Genomic DNA, 14,942 nt, shown 5'->3' with positions numbered 1-14,942 from the left:
AAAAGGAAGAGACCAAACTCCAGCAGTCCATCCTGATCCACAACAGTCTTAGGAGAGGGGCTCTGGTCAACAGCCAAGGCAACCAGAAATTTTCAAACATAAAGATCCCCAGATAACAAACATTTATCAACACCTAAGGCAGGTATGTCCACAAACAGGAGGCAGAAAACCTAACTAATGCCAGAGAAAAGATAATAAAACAAATAAAAGTAAACTTTAAAACAAGTGTATCACTCTACTACTGGAGAATAAGAGGTTATAATGCCTAATTTTCTTTCTTTTGTTTTAAGACAAGGTCTTCCTATGTTTTCCAGGCTGGTCTTGAACTCCCAGATTCAAGGGACTGCTCCCCACTCTGCCTCAGCCCCCCAAGTATTTGAAACTATAGCCACATGATACCCTGCCCAGACAATGAGTGAAATTTTTAAAATTCTAATTAAAAGAAGATTGCCATGGAGAATATTAACATTACTTCCAAATATAAAACAAGTAAAGAATATAAGAAAAATCTTTGTGTAATTGTGTTAAATCAAGTAAGATATAAAATGATAATTAAATTATGGGGGGGGTGAAACAGAAAGGAACAGGATGATCACACTGAAAAGCAGATTAGTGACACAAAAATAAGATCTGAAAAACCAACAAAGAAGAAAAAGACAAAGATAAAGACATTGAAAGGAAAAGATGTGGAGGATAGGTAATACCAGGTCATACAAATAAAGCAAAACTTAATATCTTTTGCAATTTTGAAACAAGTGACAGGAAATACATTAATCTAGAGAAGTAGTAAGTACTTCTCCAGATCAAAAGGAAGCAAAATTCAATAGAAAATTAAAAGGCACAAGATAGGCTAATTAATATATGAAAGGATTTTGTGCGAATTTAGTGAAATAAAACCCAAACAGCTGATTGCAATGCACACACCTGCAATCCCAGCTACTCAGGAGGCAGAGGCAAGGGGCTCACAAGGCAGGCTTGCCAATTTAGTGAGACCCTGTCAAAATAAAACAGGAAAAGGACTGGGATGTGTCTCAGTTTTACCATTTGCCTATCGTGTGTGAGGCCCTGGGTTCACCAGCACCTAAAAATTAAAGAAAGAAAAAGAAAAGAAAAACAAAACAATGTAGTACTGTGTTATGGTTTCAGTTTAGATACGAGGTGTCCTCCAAAAGCTCATGTGTGAGAGTGCAAGAACTGTCAGATGGAATGGTAAGGTGTGGCTGGAGAAGGTGGGTCACTGGGGACATGCCTTGGGAGTTTCTATTCTGTTCCTGATGAGCTGAGCACTCTCTCTCTCTCTGCTTCCTGTTGCCATGTCCTGATCTGCTTTTCTTTCCCATGCCCTTCCACCATGGTGTTCTGCCTCACCTGAGGCCAATAGTTATGGAGTTGGCCAACCGTGGACTGAACCTCTGAAACCGTAAGCCAAAATAAACTTTCCCTCCTCCACATTGTTTGTGTCAGGTCTTTTGGTCACAGTAACAAAAAAAAAAATTGATAGCTGATTAAAACATACTACTTTTTACAGATAACCTTGTGGAAAAATTGAAAATATTTATAAAACCTAGCATAGATAAGGGTGTAGAAAGAGGAACTTGACTATAATGCTGGATAAAGCTATTATTTTAAAATACAAATATCATGCTTTTACTCCAGTGCATTCATCTTTAGTCATTTACACTCCCAACTAGGGAAGGAACAGGTAAGGTCATTGCAACATATTTAGCCATTATAAAAATCAAAAACAATCCTGAATTTTCATCTGTAGTGGACTGGTTTAAGATTATGGAATATTTATATAAGGGAAAATGTAGACAGTCATTGAATAATACAGTTGCTCTCCATATATTGATATGGAAAGACCCTCAAGATTCATTCCAGTGATACAGAAGGTATTTAACAATAGTTATACTCTCATACATTTATAAAAAGGATATCATTTATATTCATAAAATGTATTACAATCATAATAAACTGTATTGATTACATCGGAATTGTACTGAGCATTTGGGGATAAAAGAGATATTTTAGTTTACACCCTTCCTAATGCATTAGAAATTTTAATCACATGCCTGTATTTCTTTCTTTTTTAATGTTGTAGGTATTTAAAAGTTTTTCATTTGAAAGCTTAAAATGTTTTTTAAGTTTTAGCTTTTTATGGAGAAAGTCTGAGATACTTATTCCCTTGCATCTTAACATAGTTAAGATTTTATTTTCAAACACGTGGCATTACTTTTCAGGAAATGAAGAACTTATGCAACATGATGTTGAATAATTGCCGCAGTCCAGCTGGGCAAAATAATCGAGAGGTGACAAGCAACTGTGGATGTTGAAGCGGGAACTGCTTTATTGCGGAACAGCTGAGGTATATATCTAACTGATTTACATAAAGCATGACTCAATCAGCATCATCCAATCATAGCATTGCTCCCCTACAGATACAGCAGTCAGCCAATAAGGAGTCCCCACCATCTTGATGGCTCGGTGGCGTTTCCTCACAAGCCACTCCTCCTGGCAAACGCCAGGCGCCATCTTGACTTGGTCTGGCCTCCAACAAATAATTTCTTCCTTTCTCCCTTCCCTCCTCCTCTTTGCCTCCCTTTCCCTCTTTCTTTCATTTTCCCTTTCCTTTTCCTCCCTTCCTCTCTCCTTTCATCCATCCATCCTTCCTTCCTTTCTTCCTCCCTCCCTCCCTCCCTCCTTTTCTCTCTTTCCCCATTACTGGGGATTGAATCCAGGAGCATTCTGCAACTGAGCTACATCCTCAGCCCTTTTTAAATTTTTTATCCTGAGTTAAGTTTTCTCTAAATTGTCCAGACTGGCCTTAAACTTGCATTCCTTCTGCCCTAACCTCCCAACTGTCTGGGATTATAGGCATGTGCCGCTGTGCCCAGCTGAATAACTTCATTTTTATTCACATAAAGAAACATGAATAAATTACATATCGCTATAATTTAAATCTAAAAAAAGTATTTGTTAAAGTAACATGCACACCATTTATTTTTCTACATTACTGCAAGAAGATATTTTCTTCCCTTGACCATGCAATGAAGGCCTACAAGGTGTCTTTCTTGGAAAGATGTCCAAGAGTTCATCAATGGGGTTTTAATTAATACCACTGGGAGAGAAATTTAGGGATACAGAGAGAAGAATGAGTCTCTACAGAAAAAATATTCCCGTTCAAATACAGAACAAACAACCTATAAGCAACTTGTGAGCCAAATAAAGGGGCCTAAAGGATAGAAAAGGACATAAGGGTGCACTGGACAGCCCATAAATTACTTTGTAACTTTCCAATGCACTGTCAGTTTGCTGGAGTATAACAAAACAGGAGGAAGGCCTCAATAGAAAGAGGTCCTTAGCCTCATGACGTTAGGAGCTAACATTTGATGGGACTATGACCCTCTGGCACAATCACCCAAACCACCACCGGACTGCCAGAGACATTGGTGAAATGATGAGATTAAAAAAATCCTATAATTCTATAGGATAGAGTGCAACTGAAATAAATGGCCAAGAGCAAATTATTCTTAAATTATTTATCTATTCTTTCTTCTAACATGGAGACTTAAATGTGAAGCAAAGCTGCTGGTTACCAATTACTTTTAGAAGTTTTATTCTTTATGTAAATTAAAAAAGACTGAGATATCCCCAGACATACTGCATGCCAAGTGGAGAACATTGCCTATTTTTTCAAGCCCTTTCTGGATTCATTTCCCCTAACTTTCCTATGATTCCAACTTCCAAGAAGAATTAAAATAAAAGACAATGCCTAAGAAAATTCTGTTTTGATATAAGAGAAACTCATGTACTTGCAGTTAACCACTATTTTCTTGCAATTCCAATGCCAAGTTTACCTGGAGCAACACACACACACACACACACACACACCATTTTGCTTTAAAAATCTGGAAAAAAGCCATAGGATGTAGTTTCTTTCAGAAAAAAAAAAAAGTGTGTTTGTTCTACATAGTTCTTGTTAATAATTATAATAGTTGGGGGTGCCTCAGAGTGTTCTCCTCATTGTGCTAGACATGGCCTCCTTTGTGACTAGCAATGAGTGGCTCTCCTCTCATAGAATCCAGTGAGTACTTTAAAGTCCTTGTTAGTTTTTGTTTGAAAGCCCTAGCTCACTGCTTGCTTTACCTAGTAAGATAAGGGAGGTCCTATCAGAGAAATACCGAAAGATTCAGCTGGTGCATGAAAGCTGAACCCAAGAACTTTAATTTTTAACTTTCAGGTCACTGTAGAAACAAAATGCAAAAACAGTGGTCTGTCAGTCACAAGGAGTTGAGGTGGCCAATAAGAACTAAACTCTGCAGGCAAGATCTGGCTGAGGTTTTCTCTTTGATTATGAGACTGGTGGACATTATCAGGCTGGATTGTTTCTCTAGTTTAATTTGGTGAAATTCCTGAAAAGAGGTTTTAAGTTAACACTTATTTTAGATCTTACTATGTTCCAGACACTATTTTTAGCAATTTTCTGTAAATATTAACTCATTTAATACTTCCAATAGTAAGACATATTGGTGAATTCTATTATTCTGATCATTTAAGTATTAAAAAAACCTAGATGATTAGTAATTTGCCCAAGATCACAGAACTGGTATATATCAGAGTTTTAATTTGAACCCAGAACTCAGGGTCTTAAGTATTTTGCTATACTGCTCCTGTGATCAGGATAAAGCAGGGTTTCTCTACTTGAGCACTATTAACATTCTGGGCCACATAAAATTCTTTGTTGTAGAGGGCCATCCTGGATATTGCAGTATCTTTGACCTTGACCCTTTAGTTCCTGTAGCTCTTGCAAAAATTGTCTTCAGACATTGCCAAATGACCCCTGCCTGGGGGAGCCCAAATCATCCTTTTTCTGGGAAACCATTTCATATTTCTATCATGAAAATAGAATGGCCAAAGCAGAGGAAATGATAGTAGAAAAATGTAACTTGCTAACAATAACTCAACTATGCCTCATTACTTTTTCGATAGTTTATCAACATTGAAAACCATAATAGCCAGGTGCGGTGCCCATGCCTATAATCTCAGTGTCTCTGGAGGCTGAGGCAGCAAGATTGCAAGTTCAAAGCCAGCTTTGGCAACAAGGAGCTAAGCAACTCGGTAAGAACTTATCTCTAAATAAAATACAAAATAGGACTGGGGAGGTGGCTCAATGGTTGAGTGACCCTTAGTTCAATCCCCAGTACCCTCTCCCCCGCAAAAAATAAAGAAAACCGTAGGCAGTTTCAAAGACAGCTCTTAATAACCCTTTTCTTCTGGAAGTTACATTTTTATGCTACCTCCTCCCCTAGAGTGTGGGCTAGACCTGGTGATTCATTTCTAAAGAATAGAATGTGACAAAGGCAATGGGATGTCACTTCTGCAGTTAGATTATAAAAAGAGCATTCTGGAGATCTGCAGATCTATTGGACAGTATGGTGAGAACAGCGAATAACAATGTATCATACATGCAAAAATTGATAAGGAATAATCTGGGTTCTTTTTTCCAATTGTGGTTTTAGGGATGGAACAACCACTGAGTGAAATCTCCAGCCCTAAGAGAATAATCTTGAATGTTCTTACCACAAAACAAAATAAAGACAATAACTATTTGAGGTGACAGACATGTTAATAGTTGAGGTAACCATTTTTAACTGGATAACAATACCCAACATTACATTTTGTACCATAAATATGTATAATTTTTACTTGTCAATTATACCTAATAAATCTGGGGGATAAAAGAAAAGGTAAATCATACCATATTTGAAAGAGAAACTGACATCTGTTGCAGTGTAAAAAAAAAAAAAGAAAAAAAAAGAAGAAGAATGTAAACCCCATGGAGAGAGGAGTTTGCCTTGTTTTCTGTGTAATCCCAGGGCCTGGAACCTCTTAAATAAATAGTGAATGAGGTGAGTACAGTTAATGGTGGTGAGAGAATTGGAGTTTCAATGCCCACCATCCCGAAATATAAATACCAAAGTAAAAATGCTTTATTCTCCACCCCCAACACACACCTCATTCTATATTAATTAGCCTACTCTAAATTGACAAACTTACTCATCTTGCTGGGTTGGATGATTCTATTATTCAGACTCTCAAGCACGATGCCAAGAATTTGAACTGTCAGCTGATTTCCTAGTTAGTAGTTTCCAGAAAAAAACAGGAGCAATAGGATGTATGTTAATTTTTATGTGTCAACTTGACTGGACTCTGATGCTGAGATATTCAACTAAACATTATTGTAGATGTTTCTGTGAACATGTTTTTGTATGAGATTTACATTTAAATGGGTGGACTGTGAGTAAAGAAGTCCACACATAATGCGAGTGGGCCTCATCCAGTCAGTTGAAGGACTGAACATCTCCCAAGCCAGGAGGAATTCTGACAGCCAGAGGCTGGATCTGCAGCATTAACTCTTCCTTGGTCTCCAGCCTGCTGTTTCACCCTACAGATTTTGGACTTGTCCATCTTCACAGTTTTGTGAATCGGTTCTGTTCTAAAAAGAAAAAGTCAAGTATCAACCTTTAGCATGATCTGATCAAATTCTATCAAAACTTCAGAGTATTTACATTTTTGTACTAAGATAACACTCACCATGTTAACCACGTAAAAGTGTAAACTTCAGTGTTTTTAAATATGCTCACAAAGCACCCATCACAGCTAATTCCAGAATATGTTCAGCACCACCAAAAGAAACTGCTCACTAACCAGTCATTCCACATTCATCCCTCCCCCAACTCTAGACAACTACTACCCTGCCTTCTGTCTTTATGTTTTCTGGACATTTCATGTAAATGGAATCGTGTTACCTTTTGTGTCTGGCTTCTTTCCCTTGGCACATTTTCAGTGGTGGTCTGTGGGCAAATATTGGCATGGTTAGGTCCCAGGAAGACAGATGAGGCACTGAGGTCATCTGCGTCATGTCTACGTTGCTCTAATCATTGTTGCTTCTTCATAGTAAAAGCTGGTCACAATTTCTTGGAAGGAAGAAAGAGAGGGAAGGAGGGAGGAAAGAGGAAAGATAGAAGGAAAGAAAGAGATGGAGTGAGAGAGAAGGTGAAAGGGTAAAGTTTCTAAGCTGGAAACCTTGAATTGAAATGTAAAAGATTAGGTATTATTAAGTTCCTCTGTTACACCCAGATTCCTGAGATAGTTAAGACAACGCCCTACGCCCTACTGGCCATCCAGCCTAGGGCCCTGTGCAGTTTGTCACAGGGCCGGAACCAATCAGTTTGAATGTGTACCCAGTTTAGAAATGACCAATCACCCCTGCCCAGCCTGTTCCCGCCAATGAATGGACTAATCATGTATCAGAGTTGTTGTTCAATTTTCCCGCTCGTCATGATGATTTGTTCTGATGTATGCAAAGCCCCCCACCCTCTCCAAAAAGTGTACTTAAGCTCTGCTTGACCTCTGCTCTGGGCTCTGGGCTGCTCTCCCTTCTTGAGTGAGCACGGAGCCCCAATGCGCTGGAACGGATCCCTAATAAATCCCCCTTGCCATTGCATGGAGCTAGTCTCGTGTGGTCTCTCCTTCTCCAACGTTTTGCCGGACCCTTACAAAGGAAAGGAGAGAGGAAGAAAGGGAGGAAAGAAAGGAGAAAGGGAAAGCTGGGTGCCGTGGCTCACACCTGTAATCCCAGCAACTTGGGAGGCTGAGACAGGAGGATTTCCAGTTCCAGCCTCAGCAACTCAGGGAGACCCTCTCTCTAATAAAATATATAAAAAGGGCTAGGGATGTGCTGCAGTCTGGCTGGGCACAAAATCACGAGCCACTCAAGCAGGAACAAACTTTATTTTTGAAACTGCAGCCAATGCCCCACACGTTCCCGGGAAAATTGCCCACCGACATACGTGGTGTTCTCCGGGACCCCAACAGGAAGTCCCTCCTCCGGAAATTCCCTCCTACCGCACTTCCCCAACCAATGGGAACTCTCCAGGAGTCCCTTAGCAGGCAGAGGTAGACAGCAGGGGTCTAATATCCATAAGAATACAGATCTTAACATAATCATATCATCTCAATGGCTTGCTGGCTTCACCTATCAACCAAAAATGCCTTGCATCATACTACTTGGCTGTGGCTCTTAGCAGGGATGTGGCTCAGTGGCTAAGTGCCCTGGGTTCAATCCCTGGCACTTAAGAAGAGAGAGAGAGAGAGAGAGAGAGAGAGAGAGAGAGAGAAGGAAGCAAGAAAAAAAGGAAATAAAGGAGGGAGAGGAGGAGGAGAGGAGGAAGGAAAGAAAGGAAGGAAGAAGGGAGTGAAGAAGAAAGTTGAAGATCAAGGTGTAAGCACATTTGGTTTCTTGTGAGGTTTCCCTTTGGCCTGCGGATGGCCACCTTCTTTCTGTGTCCTCATAAGAGCCACCCTCTGTGTGTGTTGTCTATATCCTATCAGCTCTCTTTATAAGAACGCCAAGTATAATAGATTACGGCCCAGCCAATGGCTCCATTTTACTCTAATTACCTCTTTTAATTACCTCGTGTTCTGAGGCACTGAAGAATTAGATTCAACGCAGGAATCTAGGAAGGGACACAATTCAGCCCGTAAGGAGGTGATCCCAATACTCTGTATTTGATGGCCATTTCTGAGTGTTGTGGTTTGCCTCGAGGAGAAATCCTTGGTGCAGAGATGTTACACAGTATCCTGTGCCAGTGACTCTGGGACACGGTGAAAATTGGACAGGGCAGGCCAAGACACACAGCTGGGGAAGGCACGCCTGGAACACATTTCAATGCCAGCGAGGAAGAAGAACGCCGCTTGGAATTAAAAACTTCCAGAGTAATCATGTTGACGCTGCATGGCTGGCTTGTGTCTTTGGGCGTCAGGACCCTAGGGGAGGCTCAGTACTGACTCGGGATTGAGGAGTGTGACTTTCAGCAGTGAATTAGCCTGGGGAGAGGGAGCCTCTGCCGTTAATCAGTCTCATCCAGAGACTCTACTCCTGCCAGGGTTCCTAAGTTCACTGTGCAGCACTAGGGTGGTGCAAGCACAAGCTACTTCCTTTCTAGTCCAGGGGGGTCGTTCAGGGCTTCCTGTGCTTCCTTTGAACATGATGTGGAAAACAACACTCTGCCTGCCTTGTGCTTACTCTCCACCCACAAGTCTCTTTCCCAGATTAAGATCTTGGGATCTTAATCCTTCCTCTTAAACATCCAGCTAAAATGTTTGAAGTTGTTGCAGTATCAAGTTTAGACTTGTCTCTGGCCACTTCTTCTTTTACATGAAGTTAATGACCAAATGCATGTTTGAATCCTGCTCACCCAGAGCACTGTTCCTGGTCATTGCCTTTCAGTGTATTAAACAAAAGTTAAAGGGGGCTGTTGCTTGGGCTAGGCTCCTGGACTGGGCCTGACAGACCACACTAAAAATCAAAACGAGTCATCATGCCTAGCTTCACATCCCCAAACTAAGTTCTCCAACCTTCCTGAGAAATCAGGAAAGAGATAGCAGCCAAATATCCCAACAAGCCAGATTCAATTGGCACGATCATGAAGTTCCTTCTGTTTAATCCTTACCAAAAAGGGTAATATGAAGTAAGTGGATATTAACTAGTTTTTATTTTGGGAACCAGACTAGATCTAAGCATCCTACGCCATCTATATCAAAATAGTTTGTAGGTTGTACTGATTTCTAAGAATCTATGAACATAGAGGTGAAAAAAATTCAAAAAAATAAAAAACTCAAACACTCTTTGAAATGGAGCTATATCAGTAATGTATAATAATTCATTATTTCTAAATTTAATCCAAGAAAAATATATAACTTTAAGGATATAAAATGCTTATGTCCTTACTCTTTAATTTCAGAGTTCCATCATCTCCATTCCATGGAGACAGGAGCAAAGGGGAGAGGTAGTCAGCATAGATAGTAAATGCTCAGAATGGAAAGATGAGGGTTGATTATCAAAGAAGAGGAAATCAGTTGCTAGCAACTAGCCTCCAGGGTTGTACTTTGGAGGTGGGGCATGGGTTGCTAACACTTCCTGAAGCATTCCCACCCTCACCTCCAAATGGTTGCTAACACCTGGGGAGATCACACTTCTCCAGTGATTACCCACTGGGCTGCTCCTTCCTGCCCTTAGGAGAAGAAAAAGCAGGTGGGAGATTCTGTGGGGTCTATAAAAAAGCAAGTCACACCCACTCCTGCAGGCACCCAGCTCTGGGGGCTTCTCTCCAGAGATGTCTGCTCCCTCTGTTTTGTCTCTTTCTTAAATAAAACTCTCTACCTTGCCTGGTGTTTCCTCAACATGGTGGAAATGATTCTGACTTCCAATACTGGTATCATTTTTTATTGCTGCATAGTACTCCATTGTGTATAGATGCTACATTTTTTTTATCCATTCATCTATTGAAGGGCATCTGGGTTGGTTCCACAGTCTAGCTATTGTGAATTGTGCTGCTATGAACAATACTGGTATCACTGTCTCCAAACTGAACTCACTGCTTATAGTGTCCTTTCCAATAAACCTTGTTGCAACTGAAGGAAAATAAATAAGATAAATAATAATTCTAATAAGTGCTTCCTCAGAAGGTCACCAGATCACTCTGACTTGCACTCTTGGCTTAGATGTTACTCCTGAAATCTTCCTTGATTTCCACAATATCTTCTAGTCTTCATCTTGCTGACAAAATTGCAATTTCAAGGATAATAATTTCATAGTCTCTTTCAGTCATTTCACTAAACCATAAACTCCTAGAATGGTGAAGGAATATATTATTTGCTTCTATGTCTCTAGCATCTGGCTCAGATAGGTTATAAATAATTTGTATTTCTTAAAATATTTATAAATCTTTAGTTTTAAATCATAGTTCTTATGTTTAGTTTTTAAAGTCAACTTAAAAACATGAAGTGATATAAAAGGTCCAATTATGACTATTTCTGAAGAGATTAAAAAATGCTCTATTAACTAGAAGCAAAAATGAAAAAGCTTTCAAAAGATAAAATTGTCTTTTTCTAAATCAGATCACACATATTTGCATTTATTTACTTACACAGTAAGCATGCTTTTTAGACATGTTTATTACCAATAATTCTTAGAAAGAAAAAAATTTCTTGTCTTGCATTCTTATTAGCTTATTCATCTGTTTTTATTTTTATCCATATGATCACTCGTGGCTTTTAAATTCTCTTACAATCTGAAAAAACTAGATGAAGATAATGAGTCTTAATAGAAAAAACTCTGGAAATACACAGCAGCTCATCAGGGGATCTTTGTAACTTAGCAACCACCAATAACACTCTCAAAGTTCCTTAATAACCTTATAGTTTTGACAAATAGTTTTGTGGTAGGGCAAATGTGTGTGATGATGTGTGTTTCATATTTTCTTGTGTTGGGAGGACGATTCAACAGAAGACGTTTCTTTAAAAAGCACTCCTATTTCTGTGTGAGCCTCTATCCATCATGGAGACACATTGACTTCTTAAAGTCTCACCTTCGAAGGGAGTGATGCTTTTATGGAAATTACTTATCGTGCTCCATTTTTTCTCACACTTGCAGTAGGGCTTATTGGGGAAAGCACGGGATCAGAAGCCAGAAGACCTGGAACATCTTGAGCTGTCTGGCCTACAAAATGTCAAGCTGCCTCACCTGCCTAAGGACTGTCCAGAGTGTTAATTGAGAGATGTATGAAAATGTATCAGGAAAGCACTGATACCGCTGGTTATCGGTTCTGCTCCCTCACATGTGAAAGTCTGAACATTAGAGAAGCACACCAAGGCAAGCATATAAAGCAGGGTTTATTTAAAAATGGGTAACATAGACTTCTCCCCGGAGGGAGAAGGGGACCATAGCTGGTATCTTGGTATCCCAAGAAGCATTCTGCCTTTTTCATATGTCTTAGTCTTAGGCTTCCTTTGTTCTGCTCTCTTCCCCTGATCTCTCTCCTTCCTGTGTAAGTATCCAGGCCTAGGAAATGCTGGGTGGGATGGCCAAAAGGTGGGAAACCAGTGGGCTGAAGGGGGAAGGGCAGGATGGTGCAGCCCAGGGCAACCTTCTAGCTCCCTGTAGGGAGGGGCAATTCCTGGGACAGGTTACCTTAGCAACAGGTTGGAGCTGGGGCTGGGTATCTTGATGGAGTGGAGGAAGGGCTCTGGAGGAATTCACATTTCAATCCCTCAGGGGACAGTCTCCAACTTCCCAACTCACAATTGGCCTCCCAGATCCAATCTGGACCTGACTTGATTTTCCAATCTATACTGACTGCCTGTCTAATTCTGGCTTCAGCACCAAGTATTGAAATGTGAAGGAGCATTGCTATTATTTTCAAGTTTTAAACCATGTTTTCATTCTGCTGGACAAAAACGATTCAAGTAGCTTTTTTTTTTTTTTTTCTGCTAATGAAGCCAGATTTACAGATAGGTAGTTAGGTAAATCGGGTCTAATATCGAGTAAGATAAATAAAATAGCATCTTGGCAGTCTTCATAAAAAGGTGACCAAGGGAATAAGAAGGAAAGTAGGCAGGACAGGAAATAAATATGGTGAATGACACAATAAAAATATAGAGAGCTTTATGGTGGGTGTTTGACCTCATTTATGATCTTCTAAGTTGATCCTGGGTTAAAAAAAAAAAAAAGTGGGGGCAGAGCTTCCCTTGGGCATGGTACAGGAACCAACAGATGCCCGAAGCCTTAGGCATAGATTATCATTCAAAGTGAAAGGTTGTGACAAAATAGACAATCAATAAAAATAATAACTAACACTTGCTTTGGCAGCAGGCACCTTAAACAAGCAGCTTACAGATGGTGACTTTCACCTGCCTGCTGTCATTTACTTCTCAAAACAACCATATGAGGTAGGTGCTAAATTTTTTTTAAAATCATTTTCCATGTGAGGAAAGTGAGGCCCAGAAATTGAAGTAACTTCCCTGTGTTCACACAACTGGTTAAGTAAAGGAGCAGGGAATGAAATCGGGCTGTCAGACTCCTGAATCCTGCCGGTATTTTGCTAATCTGAGCTTCGAACTCTTCCTAAAGTACACCAAACACTCAGGAAGGCATTCTTCTCTGAATCAAGAGAGAATGACCCCTCAGTGACAAAGTCACTGATGAGGGCACTGAGGATTTGGGGGCCAAGTGGTCAAATGTTCAGTGGCACAAACAGCAACTATAATATGAAGTCAAAAGAATGATGCATCATTGGCTGTAGTGTCGACCCGAATAGGATTGCTTTATACAGACGATGTCCAAAGGGCTAAAAGGATTTTAAATGATGGCTCAGTGAAGTAACTGCTCCACAATGTGGGTCACAGCTAGTTCAATCAATTGTTTATCATTTTCCTGTCCATGGAGCCTTTTCAAGGTCCCATCATTCTGTGATGTCCATTTGACCGAGAATAAGACTGCTCTTGCCTTCGGCATCTCACAATCTACTAGAAGCAGCAGGACTTTCAATTGTTTTTATTTTTAATTATCACATAATAATTGTACATGTTTATGGAGGCACAGTGTGATATTCTGGTACATGTATACAATGTGTAGTGATCAAATCAGGGTAACTTGTAAATCCATCACCTCAAACATTTGTCATTTCTTGATGTTGGAAGCGCTCAAAATCCTTTCTTGTAGCTTTTTAAAAATATGAAATAAATTTTTGTTAACTGTAGTCACCCTATTGTGCTATAGAATGCTTAACTTATTTTCCTATCTAACTGTATTTTTGCATCAAATAACCAATTGTTTTAGGCAGGTTTTGTGTCACTGTGACCAAAATACCTGACAAGAACTGAAAGGGTGAAGTTTCTAAGCTGCAAAGCCCAAGTTAAAATGTAAAGGACCAGGCATTGTAAACCTGCTTCTAAACTGCAAAGCCTGGGTTAAACTCCTCAGGCAGTTAGGACAAGGCCCTACTGGCCATTTAGTTGATTTATGGCCTGGGATCCTGTGTAACTCCTCACGTAAGCATTCAAGACCCTGTGCTGCTTGTCACGTAGACATAGAGGGTCCGAATCAATCAGTTTAAATGTAACCCCCTCCTAAGGAAAGACCTATCACTCCAGCTCGCCCTGTTCCCACCAATGAATGTACTAATCAAGTCTAGGAGCTTTTGTTTGATTTTCCCGAGGTGTATGGTGATTTGTTAAAGGAGACTATGATGTATGCAAAGCCCCCGCCCTCCCCAAAAAGTGTACTTAAGCATTGTCCAACCCCTGCTCTGGGCTCTGGGCTGCTCTCCCTTCCTGAGTGAGCCTGGAGCCTCAGCGCACTGAATCGGATCCTCAATAAAAATCCCCTTCTGCTTATTGCATGAAGTCAATCTCTTGGCGGTCTCTTCCTCCGACATTTCGCCGGTCCCTTACAGAACAATTTAGAGGGAGAAAAGTTTGAGTCATGGGATCAGAGGCCTCCGTCGATGGTCACCGACTCCACTGCACTGGTCCCAAGGGGAGGGAACCCCTAATGGGAGAAGGGCCTGGTGGAGGGATGCTGATTCCCTCTTGGCAGCCTGGAAGCAGAGAGAGCAGGGGAAGAGGGGGGAAGGGCTGCAGGGGACGTGATGCTTCCACCCCAGTGACCCACCTCCTCCAGCCAGCCATTCCCCCCCTGCCTACAGTTACCACCTGGTCACTCCATTCAAAGTAGTATGGACTGACAATTTACAGCTTTCATCATCCAACTGTTTTACCTCTCAGTATTCCTGTATTAACACAGAAGCTTTGGGGGGACACTTCACATCCTAAACATAATACCCATCTGTCCCCATTCCTCAATCTACCCCAAACTCTATTCAACTCTGTTGAACAATCTTTCTTCCTCATTCCTCATGTCAACTACTTCAGGTGTTCTGCTGATTTCCTTGCCTATAACCTTGCCTATCACCATGGTAGTGGGGCTTGCTAGACTGTTCCTTCTCTCTCTCTGCATGTCTAGGGTATTCTTCAAGGGTGAGTTCAGGATCCACCTCCCATCTGGCCACACAGGCTCATAATGATCTCTTTTTAACAGA

Source organism: Spermophilus citellus (genome assembly GCF_964194105.1).
Source record: "Spermophilus citellus genome assembly, chromosome: 16".
NCBI classification, from domain to species: domain Eukaryota; kingdom Metazoa; phylum Chordata; class Mammalia; order Rodentia; family Sciuridae; genus Spermophilus; species Spermophilus citellus.
Note: the sequence above shows the minus strand (reverse complement) of the source record.